At 47.0% G+C, this 21499-nt stretch overlaps 1 long non-coding RNA gene across 1 annotated transcript in view; it reads left to right on the top strand.

The window, feature by feature from the left end:
• Nucleotides 1-21007, top strand: part of LOC137528158 (uncharacterized) — a 32776-nt gene extending 11769 nt beyond the window's left edge. The window contains exon 3 of the long non-coding RNA XR_011023298.1: nucleotides 20452-21007. This is a non-coding gene — a long non-coding RNA (uncharacterized lncRNA). The remainder of the gene's footprint in view (nucleotides 1-20451) is intronic.
• Nucleotides 21008-21499: the final 492 nt, after the last annotated feature.

Raw genomic sequence — 21499 nt, 5'->3', positions numbered from 1 at the left:
AGCAGGTTAAGTTTCACTTACCAAACTAAATGACAGATTCAGCAAAGGGAGCTTCTAGTGGGCATCTGTTAACCATTAACATAAGCAAAACAATCCATGCAATGATTTAAAAAAAGAAAAGCAATAGAAGTGTTGCCCGCATGTTTTAAAATAGAACATATTTCTTTTGAAAAGGCAAAAGACACAATTTTTAACTAACCTCCTCCTCCCCCAACTACTACAATTACTGTAGCTATCTAAACACTGCTACACTAATCCCTGCTACACTAATCTCTGCTACACTAATCCCAGCTACATTAAAGGTGCCCATACACTCATCAGATTGGCATCAGATAGATAAGAAATGCATCTGATGATCTATCTGATGCGTTTTTAGAACATTTTTTACCAGGATAGAATTCCAATAGATTTCAGTTTGAAATCTGTTGGAATTCTATCTGATGGCATTTTTTGCCATCAGATTTCCATTAAGGCCAATGCAAACTGATAAGCAATCTCATCAGATCGACCTAAATTTTCCATCCTGCCAGCTCGATGGAAATCCATCGAAATCGATTGAAATCGGCCATCGATCGGTCGATTGGCCAACCGATTTGCAAACGATCAATCAATCGATCGATCGGGATCGATCGGTCGGCCAGAAAATCGGCTGAGTGTATGGGCCCCTTTATACTGGCTAAACTAATCCCTGTTAATTCCTGCTACACTAAACCCTGCTACACTAATCCCTACTACACTAATCCCTACTATATTTGTCACAAGTCTGAACAAAGGAACAGGGGTTTGACCACAGTTTGCAGTATATAAACACTGGAACCAAGGAACCAAGGAATAAGGGTAAAAAATAAAGGTTTATTGCAAAAACAGGTATACATACAGACGTGAATGCAAATATCATGCAAACCTACGCAAAGCACACAATATATACAAATAACCCGGGAAGCAGCGACAAATATATACAACACCTGACTATCTATCTAACGAAGTGCATGATAATATATACAGAAAGTAACAACATACAAATATATACAATCATACGTGGCAACAAGTGATCAGGCAGAATATCAGAGTCAAACAGGAGAGCAAGGTCAGTAACAGGTAATCAGATAAAGAACAGTACCAGGGCAGGGATAAGGCAAAATCAAGGTCTCAGCCACAAAAAACAGGTTCAGCAACAAGTAGACAAAAGACAGGGTTTAATACAAGGATCTGGATACAAGGATGTCCAGCAACTCAGACCTGGAAGCTCAAAGTTCTGGCAATCATTAGGAGGAAGAGGCAGATCTTAAATAGTCCATATTAGTGAACGCAGGATGCAGCTGGTGGTGAGAATTCACTTAAAGCCATCCGGAGGCCAAACAGGGAACTGCAAGTCCTTATAATAGTATTAACAGGCCCCCTGCTGGTGTATGGTGGAAGTTCAGGACAATGTAAAGTCCTCAGAGCTATCTGCTGGTGGAATGATGTTCACAAAAAAACGGAACTCTAACAAAAATAAAGAAACTGGTTTGTCAAAATGGAAGAATTTAGTTTCCCAAATAGATTGCAGTGATTTTGTACTAGGCCAATTCATCTCAACGAGGTTCCCTCCTTAGGATTGGTCCATATTCTACTTGCACCAGTCATCAAACAAGCATTTCATGCTCTAGAAACTGAGATGAGGCAATTAAGAGCATAACTAGAAATCACTAGGCACCTTGGTGAAATTTTAGATGGGGCCCCCTCTTTTTAGTACCTTCTGTGCACCTGCCTCTCTACCTCTTTTAATACTCTATCCCCTCTATTTCTCTTTCTCAACTCTCAAAATGCTCAACTGTATTATGAGATACTGGGAGGGGGGTTGCACTTTGGAATCTCTGGTTCTGGAGAACCTTGTCCCGGCCTTGAGTAAGAGGTAAGTGCCAGGTGCAAACACCATGTCTCCTCCCAACAGTGTGAGCGGGAGTACTGGTATAGTAGCACTTTTTCCAACCTTTGAGAATATGTGACATCTATGCCAGGATTCTCCTCTTCGGCTTCAGCTCCACCTACACCATCAGACTCAACATCCTCCATGATAAGCTGGTACAACTCAATGTGCATCTCTCCCTCTTGTGCATCTCTCACCACTTAAGTGGTGAAGCTCGACACCTCCACCTCGCGATTGCAAACCACCAACACAGGCACTCTCTAAGGGTGTGTCCTGTCCACAATCCTATTCTCCCTATACACAAACTTCTGTGCTACTAAGAACTACCGTCACGGTGATCAACTTCGCAGATGACACCACCATCATAGGCCTCGTGAACAAGAGCCCACCGTCAGAAGATCGAGAAGACCTGCAACTGGTGTAAGGACAATAAGCTTGTCCTCAATTCAGCAAATATTGTTGACCAACCATTGACTTCAGGAAGAAAAACCTAACTACCCCAGCTCTCATTAAGGGCTCCGAGGTTGCCAGAGTCCCCAGCGCTTGCCTCCTGGGCAGCACCAACTCCAAGGTCCCCAAGATGGGAGGAGAATGCCTCCAAAACATACAAAAAGGCCCAACAACAGCTCTTCTTCCTGCACCAATAGAAAAAAAGTTTGAAATAACTGGCACCCTTCTGACTTGCTTCTACTTCACCACCATCAAGCTGATTCATCGCTACTCCATCATCTTTTGGTACATGGGTGACTCCTGCGAGTGACAAGCGCAAGCTACAGAGAGGCACCAAAGCCATAGAGAGGATTATTGGGACCTCCCTCCTATCTCTAGACCTCCTTTACTACTCTAGACTGTCACCCAGGGCCATCAGAATTGCAAACAATCCCTCCCAACGTGGCAACCTCTAGCTGCTTCTATTGGGTCACTGCTTTAGTTCCATCTTCCTGAGCTGTGTTTACCTTCAACTCAATTCTCTCTCTCCCCCCCCCCCGCCCCAGCAATCACCTAGTAGAATATGCGCGGGTTAGGTTGGGTGTCAGGGTTCGGCTACAGCAGGCGCCACGCCTTTACGGGCTTGGGTAATGGGTGCTCTGCTATTATTAGTATTTTTATAGCGCCAACATCTTCTGAAGCACTTTACATAGTATATATCTGTGGGATATTGTGAAGAGAAAGTTGAGAGACGCAAGACCCAACACTCTGGATGAGCTTAAGGCCGCTATCGAAGCATCCTGGGCCTCCATAACACCTGAGCAGTGCCACAGGCTGATTGCCTCCATGCCACGCCGCATTGGAGCAGTCATTTCTGCAAAAGGATTCCCGACCAAGTATTGAGTGCATAATTGAGCATAATTATTTGAAGGTTGACTTTTTTTGTTTTAAAAACACTTTTCTTTTATTGGTCGGATGAAATATGCTAATTTTTTGAGATAGGAAATTTAGGTTTTCATGAGCTGTATGCCAATATCATCAATATTAAAACAATAAAAGGCTTGAACTACTTCAGTTGTGTGTATTTTAATCTAAAATATATGAAAGTCTAATGTTTATCAGTACATTACAAAAAATAATGAACTTTATAACAATATGCTAATTTTTTTAGAAGATCCTGTAAAAGAAAAGTGTTTTTAAAGGAAAGGTTCAGGGAGGGTGGAGGAAAAATAAAAATCAATTTCCACTTACCTGGGGCTTCCTCCAGCCCGTGGCAGGCAGGAGGTGCCCTCGCCGCCGCTCCGCAGGCTCCCGGTGGTCTCTGGTGGCCGACCCGACCTGGCCAGGCCGGCTGCCAGGTCGGGCTCTTCTGCGCTCCAAGTCCTGGTACTTCTGCGTCCCACGCCGGCGCTCTGACGTCATCGGACGTCCGCCGGGCTGTACTGCGCATGCAGGGTCGGCCACCGGAGACCACCGGGAGCCTGCTGAGCGGCGGCGAGGGCACCTCCTGCCTGCCATGGGCTGGAGGAAGCCCCAGGTAAGTGGAAATTGATTTTTATTTTTCCTCCACCCTCCCTGAACCTTCCCTTTAAAACAAAAAAAATAAAAAACTTCAAATAATTATGTTCAGTTATGCACTCAATACTTGGTCGGGAACCCTTTTGCAGAAATGACTGCTTCAATGCGGCGTGGCATGGAGGCAATCAGCCTGTGGCACTAATCAGGTGTTATGGAGGCCCAGGATGCTTCGATAGCGGCCTTAAGCTCATCCAGAGTGTTGGGTCTTGTGTCTCTCAACTTTCTCTTCACAATATCCCACAGATTCTGTATGGGGTTCAGGTCAGGAGAGCTGGCAGGCCAATTGAGCACAGTAATACCATGGTCAGTAAACCATTTACCAGTGGTTTTGGCACTGTGAGCAGGTGCCAGGTCGTGCTGAAAAATGAAATCTTCATCTCCATAAAGCTTTTCAGCAGATGGAAGCATGAACCCACTTTTGAACCAGAAATAGCTGCAGAAGCGCCTGACCTGGGCTACAGAGAAGCAGCACTGAACTGTTGCTCAGTGGTCCAAAGTACTTTTTTCGGATGAAAGCAACTTTTACATGTCATTCGGAAATCAAGGTGCCAGAGTCTGGGGGAAGACTGGGGAGAGGGAAATGCCAAAATGCCTGAAGTCCAGTGTCAAGTACCCACAGTCAGTGATGGTCTGGGGTGCCATGTCAGCTGCTGGTGTTGGTCCACTGTGTTTTATCAAGGGCAGGGTCAATGCAGCTAGCTATCAGGAGATTTTGGAGCACTTCATGCTTCCATCTGCTGAAAAGCTTTATGGAGATGAAGATTTCATTTTTCAGCACGATCTGGTACCTGCTCACAGTGCTAAAACCACTGGTAAATGGTTTACTGACCATGGTATTACTGTGCTCAATTGGCCTGCCAACTCTCCTAACTTGAACCCCATAGAGAATCTGTGGGATATTGTGAAGAGAAAGTTGAGAGACGCAAGACCCAATACTCTGGATGAGCTTAAGGCTGCTATCGAAGCATCCTTGGCCTCCATCAGAATCAGAATCAGAATCACCTTTATTTCGCCAAGTGCGGCGGGAACCGCACTCGGAATTTTTTGTGGACACACGGCAATTGGCATACAAACATCGACATGGCACAGATAATGCTACATAGACACAACGGCAATTTTGACAGACAGTACAGCAGTTAGTGTGGATCGGTAATGCAAAATAACAACCTCAACTTCAACCCGGTCCATGGAGTGATTTGGGGATGACAGTTGGGAGAGTGCATGAATTAAGTAGGACAACCGCTTGGGGAAAGAAGGAGTTTTTATGTCTGGTGGTTTTGGTGAGAATGGTCCTATAACGGCGGCCTAATGGGAGGGGGTCGAAGAAGCAACTGCCCGGGTGAGAGGGGTCTTGAGTGATCCTGTTTGCCCTGGACATCATTCTAGATGAATGAAGGATGTCCAGGGGTGGCAGGGGTGACCCTATAATCTTTTCAGCAGCGCTGATTACCCTCTGTAGTTTGTGCTTGTCCCTTGCGTTTGCCCCAGAGTACCAGACAATGATGGAGGAGCAAAGGACAGACTCAATGGTGGCAGAGTAGAAGCTGATCATTAGCTCCTGCGACATTCCGAACTTCCTCAGCTGCCTGAGAAAGAACAGCCTCTGCTGGGCTTTCTTTTGAGTTACGGAGGTGTTCATTTCCCACTTCAGGTTGTCTGTGATGGTGGTACCAAGGAACCGAGCGCTGTGTACCCTGGAGACCTCGGTACCGTCAATGGAGACAGGACTGGGGGACGGAGTGTTTCTTCTGAAGTCCACGATTAGTTCTACAGTTTTTGCCGAAACCGAAACGAGTTTATTTTCCTTGCACCACCCGAGGATCCGCTCAATCTCCTTGCGATATTCCTGTTCACCATTTCCGCCTATGAGGCCTAGTATGGTGGTGTCATCCGCGAACTTGATGACCTTGACAGAGTCCGCGGATGAGGTGCAGCTGTTCGTGTACAATGAGAAGAGGATCGGGGACAGCACACACCCTTGCGGGGAACCAGTGTTGGTGATTCTAGGACTGGAATAGCAGCTGCCAATCCTGACTACCTGCGACCTGTCAGTAAGGAAATCTTTGATCCAGGTGCACAGATTCGGGTCAACACCAAGTCCTACCAGGTCGTCGTACAGGATGGTCGGACAGATGGTGTTGAAAGCGGAGCTGAAGTCCAGAAGCAGGATCCTGGCGTAGGAGTTGGGTTTATCCAGATGTTCCATGATGTGAGCTAGACTGATGTTAATAGCATCCTCGACGGACCGGTTAGCCCTATATGCGAATTGCAGGGGGTCCGTTTTGGTGGTGGTGTGCCCCTTTAGATAGGAGAGAACCAGTCTTTCGAAGGTTTTCATGATAATTGGCGTTAGGGCAACCGGTCTGTAGTTGTTTAGATCTGAGGCACCTGGCTTCTTGGGGACCGGTATGATGTTAGCTTTCTTGAAGCAGGAAGGGACCTTGCTCATTGTCAGGGATTTGCTGAAGATTGAAGTGAGGATCGGGGCTAGCTGGCTTGCACAGGTTTTCAGGCAGGTCGGGGATATGCCGTCTGGGCCTGGAGCCTTCCTGGGGTTGAGCTTCTGGAGGTGCAGTAGAACGTCAGCCTCCCGGACGATTACCGGTGTCTGGGGGACAGTAGCAGCTTGGGGAGATGTGGCGAGAGGCTCCCTGGGTGAGGATAGGAGCACTGGGTCCCCGGAGTGGGTGGGTTGGTGCTCGAACCTGCAATAGAATTTGTTGAGCTCGTCTGCTAGTGCGATGCTAGGAAGTGTGTGTTGGTAAGGGGGCTTGAAATTAGTGGCTGCCCTAAGGCCTTTCCAGACGTCTCGTGTATTGTTGGACTGCAGGTCCTGTCTTAGTTTGTTTGCGTAGTCCCGCTTTGCTACTTTCAGCTCTCGATTCAGGGAGTTCCTGGCTTCCCTGAACTCCTCTGGGGTGCCGGATTTGTGAGCTTCCTCTTTGATTTTCCGTAGGTGGCGTAACCTGCCATTAAACCAGGGTTTATTGTTTGGGAAGACTTTGACGTTCGACGTTGGGATGCAGGTCTCCTCACAGAAGCGGATATAGGAGGTGACATTCTCCGTCCATTCGTCTAGGCAGGGGGCTTCCAGGACCGACCAGTCAGTGCTGTCGAAGCAGGCTTGTAGGTGACCCTTGGCTTCCTCAGTCCACTTTTTAACCGTCCTGACAGTCGGCTTTGAGGTTTGAAGGAGCCTTCTGTAGGTTGGGACCAGGTGTATTAGGCAGTGGTCGGAGTTGCCTAGGGCAGCTCGGCGGGTAGCCTTGTACGCATCTTTGAGGACCGTGTAGCAATGGTCTAGAGTATTTTGGTTCCTGGTCGGGCAGGTGACGTGTTGCTTGTATCGAGGCAGCTCCTGGCGGAGGTTCGCCCTATTAAAGTCCCCTAAGATGATGAAGAGGGAGTCCGGGAGGGAGGTCTCCCACAATGTTATGGTGTCGCTGATAGTGCGCAGGGCGTTCTTGGTGTCTGCATCTGGGGGGATGTAGGCACCTGCTAGGACATAGGAGGTGAACTCCCTTGGCGAGTACTGAGGCCTGCAGTTGATAAGTAGAAGCTCAGCATCAGGAGAGCAACTTTTGTGCAAGATGGTTATGTTTGAGCACCAAGCACCGTTAATGTAAAAGCAGATTCCGCCACCCTTACTTTTCCCCGTGAGAGAGGGGTCACGGTCTGCTCGGAAAAGATTGAAGCCAGGTAGGTTGAGGGAGTTGTCCGGGATGTTGTCGTTTAGCCAGGTCTCGGTAACACCTGAGCAGTGCCACAGGCTGATTGCCTCCATGCCACGCCGCATTGAAGCAGTCATTTCTGCAAAAGGATTACCCACCAAGTATTGAGTGCATAACTAAACATAATTATTTGAAGGTTGACTTTCTTTGTTTTAAAAACACTTTTCTTTTATTTGTCGGATGAAATATGCTAATTTTTTGAGATAGGAATTTTGGGTTTTCATGAGCTGTATGCCAAAATCATCAATATTAAAACAATAAAAGGCTTGAACTACTTCAGTTGTGTGTATTTGAATCTAAAATATATGAAAGTCTAATGTTTATCAGTACATTACAAAAAATAATGAACTTTATCACAATATGCTAATTTTTTGAGAAGATCCTGTATATACTCTAAAAATTTAAAAATTGTGATTTAATTTCATGTATACAGTATATATATGTAGTGGGATGCGAACGTTTGGGCAACCTTGTAAAGCGTCATGATTTTCCTGTATAAATAGTTTGTTGTTACGATATAAAATGTCAGTTAAATATATCATATAGGAGACATACACAGTGATATTTGAGAAGTGAAATTAAGTTTCAGGGATGGTCATAGTCAGGCAACTTCGCTACGCTGGAACTACGCGTAGTCTTCTGTGAATACGCTTTGCAAACTACGGCTAAGAAACCAGTAACTTCGCTATGTTTGCATTTCGTAGACTACGTGTTAAAATACAGAAGCTTGGCACAGTGCGAAGCGTAGTTGATGCGGACGCTTATCCCCTTATGCAGAAAAATGTCCGCAATAATCCGCTAACTATGCGCCTGGTTGAACTAATATATGCGTACATATCACCTTCCAATGCGGAATTGTATACGTGTAGAAGGGCAATAATATTTCTGCGCATGCGCAATGACCCGTGTAGACGCAGTTACCGCACGCGTAGTTGACTTCGCATAGCGGGACTATGACTACGCGGAAATACGTATGCAAAGTTTTTAAACTTCGCCTATGAACTACGATGCGTAGTTGCGAACTACGACGCGTAGATTCGCGCTAGCATAGTTTACGAGCAACCCTGTAAGTTTATTGGATTTACAGAAAGTGCACAATAATTGTTTAAAAAAAATTGGGCAAGTGCATATATTTGGGCACTGTTGTCATTTTATCGATTCCAAAACCTTTAGAACTAATATTTGAACGCAAATTGGCTTGGTGAGCTCAGTGACCACTGATCTATATACACTGGTAAATCTAATTATGAGAAAGAGTATTTAAGGGGGTCAATTGTAAGTTTCCCTCCTCTTTTAAATTTCTCTGAAAAGTAGCAACATGGGGGTCTCAAAACAACTCTCAAATGGCCTGAAGACAAAGATTGTTCACCATCATGGTTTAGGGGAAGGATACAGAAATCTTTCTCAGAGATTTCAGCTGTCTGTTTCCACAGTTTGGAACATATTGAGGAAATGGAAGACCACTGGCTCAGTTCAAGTTAAGGCTCGAAGTGGCAGACCAAGAAAAATCTCGGATAAACAGAAGCGACGAATGCTGAGAACAGTCAGAGTCAACCCACAGACCAGCACCAAGGACCTACAACATCAAATTGCTGCAGATGGAGTCACTGTGCATCAGTCAACCATTCGGCACACTTTACACAAGGAGGTGCTGTATGCGGAGGAAGCCTTTTCTCCGCCCACAGCACAAGCAGAGCCGCTCGAGGTATGCTAAAGCACATTTGGACAAGCCAGCTTCATTTTGGAATTATGTGCTGTGCACTGATGAAACTAAAATTGAGTTATTTTGGCATAACAAGGGGCGTTATGCATGAGGAAAAACAACACAGCATTCCAAGAAAAACACCTGCTACCTACAGTAAAATATGGTGGTGGTTCCATCAAGCTGTGGGGCTGTGTAGCCAGTGCAGGGACTGGGAATATTGTCAAAGTTGAGGGACGCATGGATTCCACTCAGTATCAGCAGATTCTGGAGACCTATGTCCAGGAATCAGTGAAAAAGCTGAAGCTGCGCCGGAACTGGCCCTTTCAACAAGACAACGACCCTGAACACTGCTCAAAATCCACTTAGGCATTCATGCAGAGGAACAAGTACAATGTTCTGGAATGGCCATCTCAGTCCCCAGACCTGAATAGAATTGAAAATCTGTGGTGTGAGTTAAAGAGAGTAGTTCACGTTAGGAAGCCATCAAACCTGAATGAATTAGAGATGTTTTGTAAAGAGGGATGGTCCAAAATACCATCGACCAGAATCCAGACTCTCATTGGAACCTACAGGATGCGTTTAGAGGCTGTAATTTCTGCAAAAGGAGGATCTACTAAATATTGATTTCATTTTTTTTGTGGTGTCCAAATGTATGCACCTGCCTAATCTTGTTTAAACCATTATTGCACACTTTCTATAAATCCAATAAAATTAATTTCACTTCTCAAATTTCATGTGTGTGTCTCCTATCTTCTATATATATAATAGAGTAAGTGCCTCAACCTTCAAACAAGAAGAAGAAGTAGCGCCCTGCCCCCAGGGCCGGTCCAAGCAAGAAGAAGAAGTAGTGTCATATCAAACAAGGGCAAAGAGGGATAATTTGCATATTCAGTAGCAGAGCAGTGCATTGTGGGTAACCACAAATGTTCACTTATAGCGGAATTATTGCAGATTTGCTTCTGTTTTAAGAAGGAAAATTACACTAAGCTTTGCTTTTTTTTTAGTAGGAGGGATGTTTGGTCTATTTTATCCCCCTATACATTCTTAGTAGTTTGGGTCACCCTGAGCTGCTTGGTTACTCTGTTGTACTGGTCCAAGGCCAATATCATACTGCCATATCAATTCCTGTTATGTACTGATGAGAACCAAAGGGCTGGAATAGGCTGTCACATGTAGGTTTGATATGACTGTGTAACACTTAAAGCTATAAGCTTGCTTGGCTTACTAAGGGTAAAAAGGAATAATTTGCATATTTAGTAGTGGTGCGTTGTGGGTAATCACAAATGTTCACTTATAGCTGAATTATTGCAGATTTTCTTCTGTTTTAAAGGACTTCCGAGGCCAAAATCTGCCCCCAAAACGTAAAAAAAAGTTAGTTACCTGCATGACTTTGTAAGGCACAGAGGACGCCGTCCGCGCCCTCCATGCCGTTCTGCCTGGTCCCCTCTGCTCAATAGCCCCCCGAAAGACTGCGACCCTACGGTCTGGGTCGGTATCTGCAGCCTGCATAATGATGGCCACCGGTGCCTGTTACGTGGACCGGGGGTTGGCCCTAGAGCTGCGCAGCCGCAGTAGCGGCTATGCGGACTGCGCAGCTGTGGCCAGCTCCGGCGCCCATCTTTATGCAGGCTGCAGATACCGACCCGGACCGTGGGGTCACAGCCTTTCAGGGGGCTATTGAGCAGAGGGGACCAGGCGGAACGGCATGGAGGGCGCGGACGGCGTCCTCCTTGCCTTACAAAGTCATGCAGGTAGTTCACTTTTTTTACGTTTTGGGGGCAGATTTTGGCCTCGGAAGTCCTTTAAGAAGGCAAATTACACCAAGCTTTGATTTTTTTAGTAGGAGGTCTTTTTGGTCCCTTTTATCCACCTATACATTCCGAGTGGTTTGGGTCACCCTGAGCTGTCACATGTGGGTTTGATATGGCTGTGTATAATTTAAAGCTATAGGCTACACCAGTGGTTCTGGATGCTTGCTTGGCTTACTTAGGGGAAAAAGGAATTATTTGCATATTTAGTAGCAGTGCGTTGTGGGTAACCACAAATGTTCACTTATAGCTGAATAATTACATATTTCTTTCTGTTTTAGGAAGGCAAATTACACCAAGTTTTGCTTTTTTTAGTAGGCGGTCTTTTTGGTCCCTTTTATCCCCCTATACATTACGAGTGGTTTGGGTCACCCTGAGCTGCTTGGTTATTCTGTTGTACTGGTCCAAGCCCTATCTCATACAGCTGTATCAATTCCTGCCATGTACTGATGAGGATGAAAAGTCTGAAACAGGCTGTCACATGTGGGTTTGATATGACTGTGTAAAATTTAAAGCTATATGCTTGCTATACACCAGCGGCTCTGGATGCTTATTTGGCTTACCAAGGGGGAAAAGGGGTAATTTTCATATTTAGTAGCAGTGCATTGTGGGTAACCACAAATATTCACTTATAGCTGCATTATTGCAGATTTCCTTCTGTTTTAAAAAGGCAAATTACACCAATACAGTGTGCGGCATTGCAGGAAGTGGCGAAAGTGGAACGCACGATGGAATACAGTAGAGGTGAGCAGGGCCGGGCCGAGGCATAGGCTGGAGAGGCTCCAGCCTCAGGGTGCAGTGTAGGAGGGGGCGCACAATTCATTCAGCTGTCATTCCTAATTGTGTATGAAGCAGAAAGAAATAAGAAAAGGGGATGCATGGCGGTGACTGCAAGACAGATAACTAGATATTAAGGTGTTGGGGAGGTTGTGGGCCCTGTGGCGCCTCTTAGTCTAATAGCAATCAGTGTGTGACGGCTGGGGTGGCAGGGATGGAGGGGCGCACTTTGGTGTCTCAGCCTTGGGTGCTGGAGGACCTTGTCCCTGCTCTGGAGGTGAGTCAACCCCGCCCGCTGCCTCTTACTAATAGTGGCGGCTTCCACTGTGCTTAAGGCCTCGTTTCCATCTATGCGCTTCTGTCTGCTTCTGTCCGCTTTTCAGCAACATGTATCAATCTGTAACATTGATGTGCTGAAAAAAAGCGGATAGAAGCGGACAGATGGAAACAAGGCCTAAGCAGGAGGGGGAGTGCACATGGGGGACCCAGGTGAGGGGGGGTTCCTGCTGAGCTTAAGCTGGAGGTAGAACACACATGGGGGACCCAGTTGAGGGGGGTCCAACCCCCCTCCCCACCGCTGTGCCCAATAACCCCTTCCTGCCCTCTACCCTCTTATGCGGCGTATGCTACGCCGCGGGTCGGCTAGTATGATATATTTAACTGACATATTTTATCCTAACAACCAACAATTTATACAAGAAAATGATGACGATTAACAAGGTTGCCCAAAATTTGCATCCCACTGTGTGTGTATATATATATATATATATATATATATATATATATATATATATATTGTCATAAAGTTATTGCTGACTGAATACATAGAGAAAAAATCAAAATGACTGATCCGGATGTAGAAAATCCTCAGGTGTGAAATGGTTAAAATCACCCCAGCTTCGCCTTCAGCGCTGATCATAGGCATACGATGCAGGAGACAAGGGGGAGTCACTTACCCCGAGTTTTGCAGTGAGACTGGTTCTCTCTCTGTGCTGTACTTGACTCCGCGCCATCTCCCTCCCCAGAAATTGTAGCTATGTAGCCAGCAGGATTTTTATTGCTGGCTTTGTGCCCGTTCTTTCAACATTTTTCTATGTACACCTCTGCCACTGACTGATCCATTATTCCCACTTTTGGGGGGAAAACTGTTAATGATAATGGTGATAATGTAGACTTAATATGCAAAATTGTTGTGGAGGATTTTTATTGGGGCTCACATGACAAAATGCCAACACAAATGTGCTTGAGGGCCCTTTTCCACTAGCAATCGCTAGCGTTCGCGCTGAACGCTAGCGATTGCGATTCAGCAAAGTAACAAATTTCCCTGATGTTTGCGATCTCGATGTTGCTATGCACTGGACTGCATAGCAAAATTTGCGGCAAAAATTGCTCTGTGGCGCGATCGCGTTTCAGTAAAAAACTAATCGCGGTAGTGGAAATTACCTACCACGATTCCTATGTTAAAATACAAACTGTAGCAATTTTAAAATCACTAGCGATTCAGCATTGCAATCGCCGCTAGTGGAAAAGGGCCCTAACTGTGTTTTAAGTATGAAATATTAAAGCAAATCTGTAAGATAAAAACACCTCTCTGGGGGATACTCACCGTAGGAAGGGGAAGTTTCTAGATCCTAACAAGGCTATCCCCGTCCTCCATCCTGGCGATTCAGTAATGGGAACCCCTGAACAGGGGTGAGGAAAATATTTACCTACCGCGCTCCAGCGCAGGCACAATAGCGGCTTTCCGTTCGGGCTCAGGTGGAAATAGCCGAGCACAATTGGGTCGGCTTTACTGCGCAGATGCGAGTTGCCTGTGCAGTAGAGCGGTTCCGATCGCGCTTGGTTATTTCTGCCTGAGCCCTAACGGAAAGCCGCTACTGCACCTGCGCTGGATCGCGGTAGGTAAATATTGCCATGGCTGCACAGTGCTTGTCGGGGGAATTTTCAGGTGAGCGAGTGCTGGATCCCCAGGCTAAAGAGAATGGGGAGACTTTATTGGTATCCTGAGGCCTCCCCCTCCTGAGGTAAGTATGTGCCAGGGGTTATTTTTGTTACAGATTTATTTTAAAGAGAACCCTAAAAGGAACTTAAATGTAAAAAGAAAAAAAAATACTACCTGAACCAAATCTTCTCCCTGAGTCAAAAAGATCTGCTTCTCACCGTGCTACACCACTCAGTTCCTCCTCCCGTTCCTAGCTCTCTGCTTCTGAGAGCTTCAGGAGGAAGAACAGAGAGGAGGGGAAAGGGCATTCCTAACGCCAGAGTGGGGCTCAGAGATGGAGAAGGGGCGTTCCTAAAGTTGGAATGGGGCTCAGAGACAGGGAGGGGCATTCCTATAGCCGGAGTTGGGCACAGAGACGGGGAAGGGATATTCCTAAAGCCGGAGTTGGGCACAGAGACGGGGAAGGGATGTTCCTAACGCTGGAGTGGGGCTCAGAGACGGAGAAGGGGCATTCCTAAAGTCGGAATGGGGCTCAGAGATGGGGAAGGGGCATTCCTAAAGCCGGAGTTCGGCACAGAGACGGGGAAGAGATGTTTCTAATGCTGGAGTGGGGCGCAGAGATGGGGAAGGGGCATTTCTAATTCCAGAGTGGGGAACAGAGGTGGGAAATATGCATTCCTAACACCAGAGTGGGGCACAGAGATGGAGAAGGGACATGCTTAACACCACAGTGGGGTGCAGAGATGGGAAAGGGGCAGGGGCGTTCCTAGGGTCCCTGGAGATCGGGGGCACAAGGTGAGGGGGTTGGGCGTGGCCATACAATGAGTGGGCATGGCCATGGGTGGGGCCAAATTTACAAGAACTTAGCAGCGGTGTAAGCTACAGATAACGGGCCCGCCCATCAAAATATTGGATGGAGCTTCATGTCCTTTATTTAAATAATTGACAATAAGTATAGGCATAGATCAAAGATGTATACGCACATACAATTTTGAATGGTCAATCACTGACCAATTTTACCACCCCCATGCAGTAAGTGGGCCAACAGACAATTAATTTGATGAACAGAGCTAAAATTGGCTAATCAAAAGTGTATGTGTGTACCAGGCTTTACAGCTAATACTGTACATACTGAAAGTAGCAGGGATAAGCACACTGCAACTAGTTTACTATCAGTACAGGCACAGAGTAACAGCTTATACTGTACATACTGGAGCTGGCAGAGATCAGCAGACTCTGCAGCTAGTTTACTATCAATACAGGGACACAGTAACAGCTTATACTATACATACTGGAGACAGCAGAGATCAGCACACACTGCAGCTAGTTTACTACCAGTACAGGAACAGAGTAACAGCTTAAACAGTACATACTGGAGGTAGCAAAGATCAGCACATACTGCAGCTAGCTTACTATCAATACAGGGACACAGTAACAGCTTATACTGTACATACTGGAGGTAGCAAAGATCAGCACATACTCCAGCTAGTTTACTATCAATACAGGGACACAGTAACAGCTTATACTGTACATACTGGAGGCAGCACAGAGTAACAGCTTATACTGTACATACTGGAGGCAGCAGAGATCAGCACACACTGCAGCTAGTTTACTATCAATACAGGCACAGAGTAACGGCTTATACTGTACATACTGGAGGTACCAGATCAGCACACACTGCAGCTAGTTTAGTATCAGTACAGGCACAGAGTAACAGCTTATACTATACATACTGGAGGTAGCAGAGATCCGCACACACTGCAGCTAGTTTACTATCAGTACAGGTACAGAGTAACGGCTTATACTGTACACACTGGAGGTAACAGAGATCAGCACACACTGCAGCTAGTTTACTATCAGTACAGGCACAGAGTAACGGCTTATACTGTACATACTGGAGGTAACAGATCAGCACATACTGCAGCTAGTTTAGTATCAGTACAGGCACAGAGTAACAGCTTATACTGTACATACTGGAGGTAACAGAGATCAGCACACACTGCAGCTAGTTTACTATCAGTACAGGTACAGAGTAACAGCTTATGCTGTACACACTGGAGGTAACAGAGATCAGCACTCACTGCAGCTAGTTTACTATCAGTACAGGCACAGAGTAACAGCTTATACTGTACATACTGGAGGTAACAGAGATCACCACACACTGCAGCTAGTTTACTATCAGTACAGGTACAGAGTAACGGCTTATACTGTACATACTGGAGGTAGCAGAGATCACCACACACTGCAGTTAGTTTACCATCAGTACAGGCACAGAGTAACAGCTTATACTGTACATACTGGAGGTAGCAGAGATCAGCACACACTGCAGCTATCAGTACAGGTGCATAGTAACAGCCTAGACTGTAATGGGACATGGAGGATGGGGCTAAGGCACAGACACACACAATGGGGCACAGACACACACAATAAGGAATAGAGGATGAAGCGCGGGCACACACGCACTCACGCACGCACACTCACACACAGACACAGACAGAAACAGACACAGACACACACAGACACACAGAGACACACACAGGCACACACACACAGACACACAGAGACACAGAGACACAGAGACACACACAGAGACACACACAGACACACACACAGACACACACACACACAGACACACAGACACAGACATACAGAAACACACACACACACACACAGACATACAGACACACACACACACACACACAGACACAGACATACAGACACACACAGACACATACAGACACAGACATACAGACACACACACACACACACACACACACAGACATACACACACACACACACACACACACACACACACACACACACACACAGACATACACACACACACACACACACACACACACACACACACACACACACACACACACACACACACACACACACACACACATACAGACACACAGACACAGACATACAGACACAGACACACAGACACACACACACACACACACAGACACACACACAGACTAGAGTGACCATACGTCCCAGATTACCTGGGACGGGTCCCAGATTCGGGGTCCCCTGTCCCAGGCTGGCTTGGGTCCCAGGAAAAGTCCCACTTTTAGATGCAGGACGTCCCAGCTGCGGGAGTATGTGACATCAGTGTTCCGTCCTCGGCCCACCGCCGCCCTGCTCTGCCCTGCTGCTACTGCTCCCCTCCCTCCCTGTCTTCTGCCTGCATTGAATTGGCTAACAACTGGATTCCTGTCGCAGTCTGCCCCGCCCCCCGCTGTTTAAAGGGAACCTAAACTGAGAGGGGTATGGATTTTTCTTTTAAACAATACCAGTTGCCTGGCAGCCTTGTTGCTCTCTATGGCTGCAGAAGTGGCTGAATGACACACCTGAAACAAGCATGCAGCTAATCCAGTCTGACTTCAGTCAGAGCTAGAGTGACCAGACGTCCCGGATTGCCCGGGACACGTCCCGGATTCGGGGTCCGCTGTCCCAGGCTTAATGAGGTCCCGGGAAACGTCCCGCTTTCAGCAGCGGGACGTCCCGGCCTCGGGACTCTGGCCACTCTCTCCTCAATGAACTGGCAGCGGCGTCTATAGACGCCGTGCCAGTTCATTGCCCGCAGCCCCGCTCCAGCCTCGTCTTCCGGTGTCTGTTTCCGACACCGGCAGGCGAGCAGGGCTACGGCAAGATGGCTGCCGAAGCCCTGTACTGGAGACCTATTTGTGTCACTAGTACAGGGCTTCGGGCGCCATCTTGCCGTAGCCCTGTCAGCGCGGGAGAGAAGAGCAGGAGGAGGAAGACGGTCCCGGGACGGAGCAGCGCGCCAGAGGCCGGACACTTCTGCCAGGTGAGTAAATGCTTTCTTTTCCAGGTGAAATGTTTGCCCGCATTGTTTCTTTTCCAGGTGAAATGTTTGCCCGCATTGTTTCTTTTCCAGGTGAAATGTTTGCCCGCATTGTTTCTTTTCCAGGTGAAATGTTTGCCCGCATTGTTTCTTTTCCAGGTGAAATGTTTGCCCGCATTGTTTCTTTTCTGGTGAAATGTTTGCCCGCATTGTTTCTTTTCCAGGTGAAATGTTTGCCCGCATTGTTTCTTTTCCAGGTGAAATGTTTGCCCGCATTGTTTCTTTTCTGGTGAAATGTTTGCCCGCAGTGCGTTTCTTTTCTGGCGAAATGTTTGCCCGCATTGCGTTTCTTTTCTGGTGAAATGTTTGGCCGCAGTGCGTTTCTTTTCTGGTGAAATGTTTGCCCGCAGTGCGTTTCTTTTCTGGTGAAATGTTTGGCCGCAGTGCGTTTCTTTTCTGGTGAAATGTTTGGCCGCAGTGCGTTTCTTTTCTGGTGAAATGTTTGCCCGCAGTGCGTTTATTTTGTACTGACATGTTGCCCGCATTGCGTTTATTTTGTACTGACATGTTTGCCCGCATTGCATTTATTTTATACTGACATGTTGCCTATTGCGTTTATTTTCTGGTGTCCGGGGTAACTGTTACTGCATTTATTATTTAATGGTCATAGATGGCTATGTTTGCTGCTTTGTGGTTACGGTATACTATTAGCATCACACAGTTTCTGCACACCCATGATACAAAGTCTCGTTTGTCCACATCATGGCGTAAACACTGCTTTCTTATGCCTCGCTGTTACATCATTACGTTAGCTCCGCCCATACAATGTCATGACCACGCCCATTTTTTCGGCGCCCCCCTCCCCCAGTCTTCGCCGCTGCGTGCTCCTCACTCCTTCCCACTTTTCGCCGCGGCGCGCTGCGCGCGCCGCCCCCCCCCCCCCGCCCCCCCTCCCCCGTCCCAGGTTGGACCCACAAAAATATGGTCACTCTAACACAGACACACACACAGACACACACACACACAGACACACAGACACAGACACACACGCTGGGGCACTGACAGACAGACACACACACACACACACACACACGCTGGGGCACTGACAGACAGACAGACAAACTAGACACACACACACACACACACACACACACACGCACACACACACACACACTCCACACACACACACACACACACACACACACACACACACACACACACACACACACACACACACACTCCACACACATTACACAGAGAACAAGCCTGGCAGAGCAAACAGTACATTACTACCTCCTCCCTGGTCTGGAGTCTGCAGTCTGCCACGCACGGGGTTAACTAGCTGCCGCGGCTGCATCCTGCCTGTGTCCGGAGTCCGACCTCCAGGCTGGCTCTGACAGTTCTCCCCCTAACTCTCTGCAGCAGAGGCTTCTTCTCAGTCCCTCTCGGTGGCATCCGGAGGAGCAGCGAGGGTCAGCGGGCACCGGGCGGGCAATTTAAAACTGGCTCCTCCGAGATGTCTCCACTACACGTGCAGGGGGCGGAGCTACTCACGCTCTCTCCAGCCCCCTGCCTATTCATTCAAACTCGCGCCCCCTGCCTGGTGCTCCTGATTGGGCAGGGGGCGGATGGACAAGGGGACCAGCAGTGCTTCTTAGAGATGCGAAGTTCGGATCTTTTCAATGATCCGGATGATTTGAATCGGATCAGTGAAAAGATCCGTATCTTTGATCCGAATCTCGGATCATTTTACAAGGGAAGCATTCGGGGGTGAAATGACTAGCAGGACAGGAGAAGGGGAGGGGGGTGGACACACAGAGAAGGGGAGAAGATGGACAGAGGGCAGGGAGTGGACAGAGAAGGGAGGAGGGACGAGCAGAGAGCAGAAATGTTTGTTTGCACACAATACCCACATGCTGCAATCATATGCTTTACATATATTTCACCTATATGTTCATCTGTATACTCCCAACTGCCATTCCCCAAAGCATTCCCAGAAGTGAAGTGCAGCTGTATAGAGCAGTGCAGGAGGATCATATTGCGCTGCAATCACAGTGCCTGCAAAGTTACTGAGCTGTGCTGAGCTGAGCCAAAAGTGTCCAATGTGATCACTGTGCACAACTACGGAACAGACAGCCTATGATGAGCAGCACATTTTAGCCAGTATGTGTGCTCTACACATATCTGGCAGTGGCACCCATGTCCCCTCTCTCTCATCTACCTGTTCCTGGCTCCCCTCCCACAGAGCGATCCATCTCTGCTCTGCTTTCAGGACCCCGCTGCCCGCTGAGAGGGGGCGTGTCGCTCCTGGTCCCGCCCCTTTTACGATCCGAATCACTCATTTTGATGATTCGGATGATTCGACTCACAAAATAGATTCAGATCAAAGATCCGAATCGTTCATGATCCGGAAAACACTAGTGCTTCTGAGCGGCGAGCACCGCCCACAACATGGCGGCCACCGTATTGTGTAAACGGCGGCTGCACAAAGTAAAAACATTCGTGGCACTCCCGTTGGGCACCCCAGAGCAGTCATTAGGGGCACCCCAAAGCCATATCTGTGGCACGTGCCACCGATATGTGACGCTAGCGACGCGCCTGGAAAGGGGCATTCTTAACACCAGAGTGGGGCACAGAGAAGGGGAAGGGGTGTTACTTATACCAAAGTGGGTTGCAGACGTGGGGAAAGGGCATTCCTGTTTTGTAAAATCTGCATTGGGGCACACTGTAAATTATGTTGACAATGTCTTTGCAGACCATATTCTGACATGACGTTCCAAGTAACAAGATGGCTGCTGATCTTCGGGATTCTCCTAGGTGTACTCCATTCCTGCCATGGCATGAACAGCTGGGAGAGATTCCAGGAGAAACATATCACCCCAAACAAAAGCTCTAACTTCGACTGTGACATAGCAATGATTAACCCAATCCATGTTGTAAATGGCCAGTGCGAACCCTCGAATACTTTCATCCATGCCACCTCCCCTGGGTTAGTCAAGGACATATGTAAACAAGTCAGAGAAACGAGGAATGTCCTCAGCCCGAGGGCATGTGAGCTTATATACTGCACAAAGATAAAAAGATGTGAATATAACACAGAACCTATAAACGCCAAAATCTGTGTTACATGCTCTGCAAGTAAACCTGTTCATTTTGTCAGAAGAGGGTCCTGCTGAGGCAATCCTGATCAAAGTTATGTAAAATGAGATAACTCAGACAGAGCAGTTATAACAGGTTTCTACTTTCAGCTAACCAGCAGGAGTCTACCAGACACTGACCAACCTGATTTAGTTCAATATAATTTCATTAGAACCCAATACATTGATGTGAAAGTAATAACTGAATTCAATAATACAAAAGAATTAAATAAATAAATTACACTCTTCTGAGTTTTCTTCTGCTCTCTTACAGTCGCTCTCAAGCACTGCTGTGGGAGTAAAAAGGTTAATACAGTTTCATTATCAACTATACATTCTTCTTTCCTGTGAATCAAAATAAATTAGTAATGGTAACATCCTATTAAACATCACCACCTATTTCCAGTTTATCCACTTGTACTTGCACCTAGTGAAATAGGATTACTTCTCATAACTTCTACAAATGACTATAATAAATCTGCCAAGGAACTGAGCATGCAGAGCAGGTCAATACCCAATTAGTCTCTGTCCCTTGCAGCCAAGTCCAAACTTGGGGCTACTCTGTATTGTTACTTCTTTTGTGTTTTTGGCATAAATCCGGTACTAGGTGTATAGAGTTGGGCCGAACGGTTCGCCGGCGAACGTGGTTCGCGCGAACGTAGGTGG

The sequence above is a fragment of the Hyperolius riggenbachi genome, chromosome 8, assembly GCF_040937935.1.
Source record: "Hyperolius riggenbachi isolate aHypRig1 chromosome 8, aHypRig1.pri, whole genome shotgun sequence".
Lineage (NCBI taxonomy): Eukaryota > Metazoa > Chordata > Amphibia > Anura > Hyperoliidae > Hyperolius > Hyperolius riggenbachi.
Note: the sequence above shows the minus strand (reverse complement) of the source record. Positions and strands in the feature narration are given on the sequence as shown.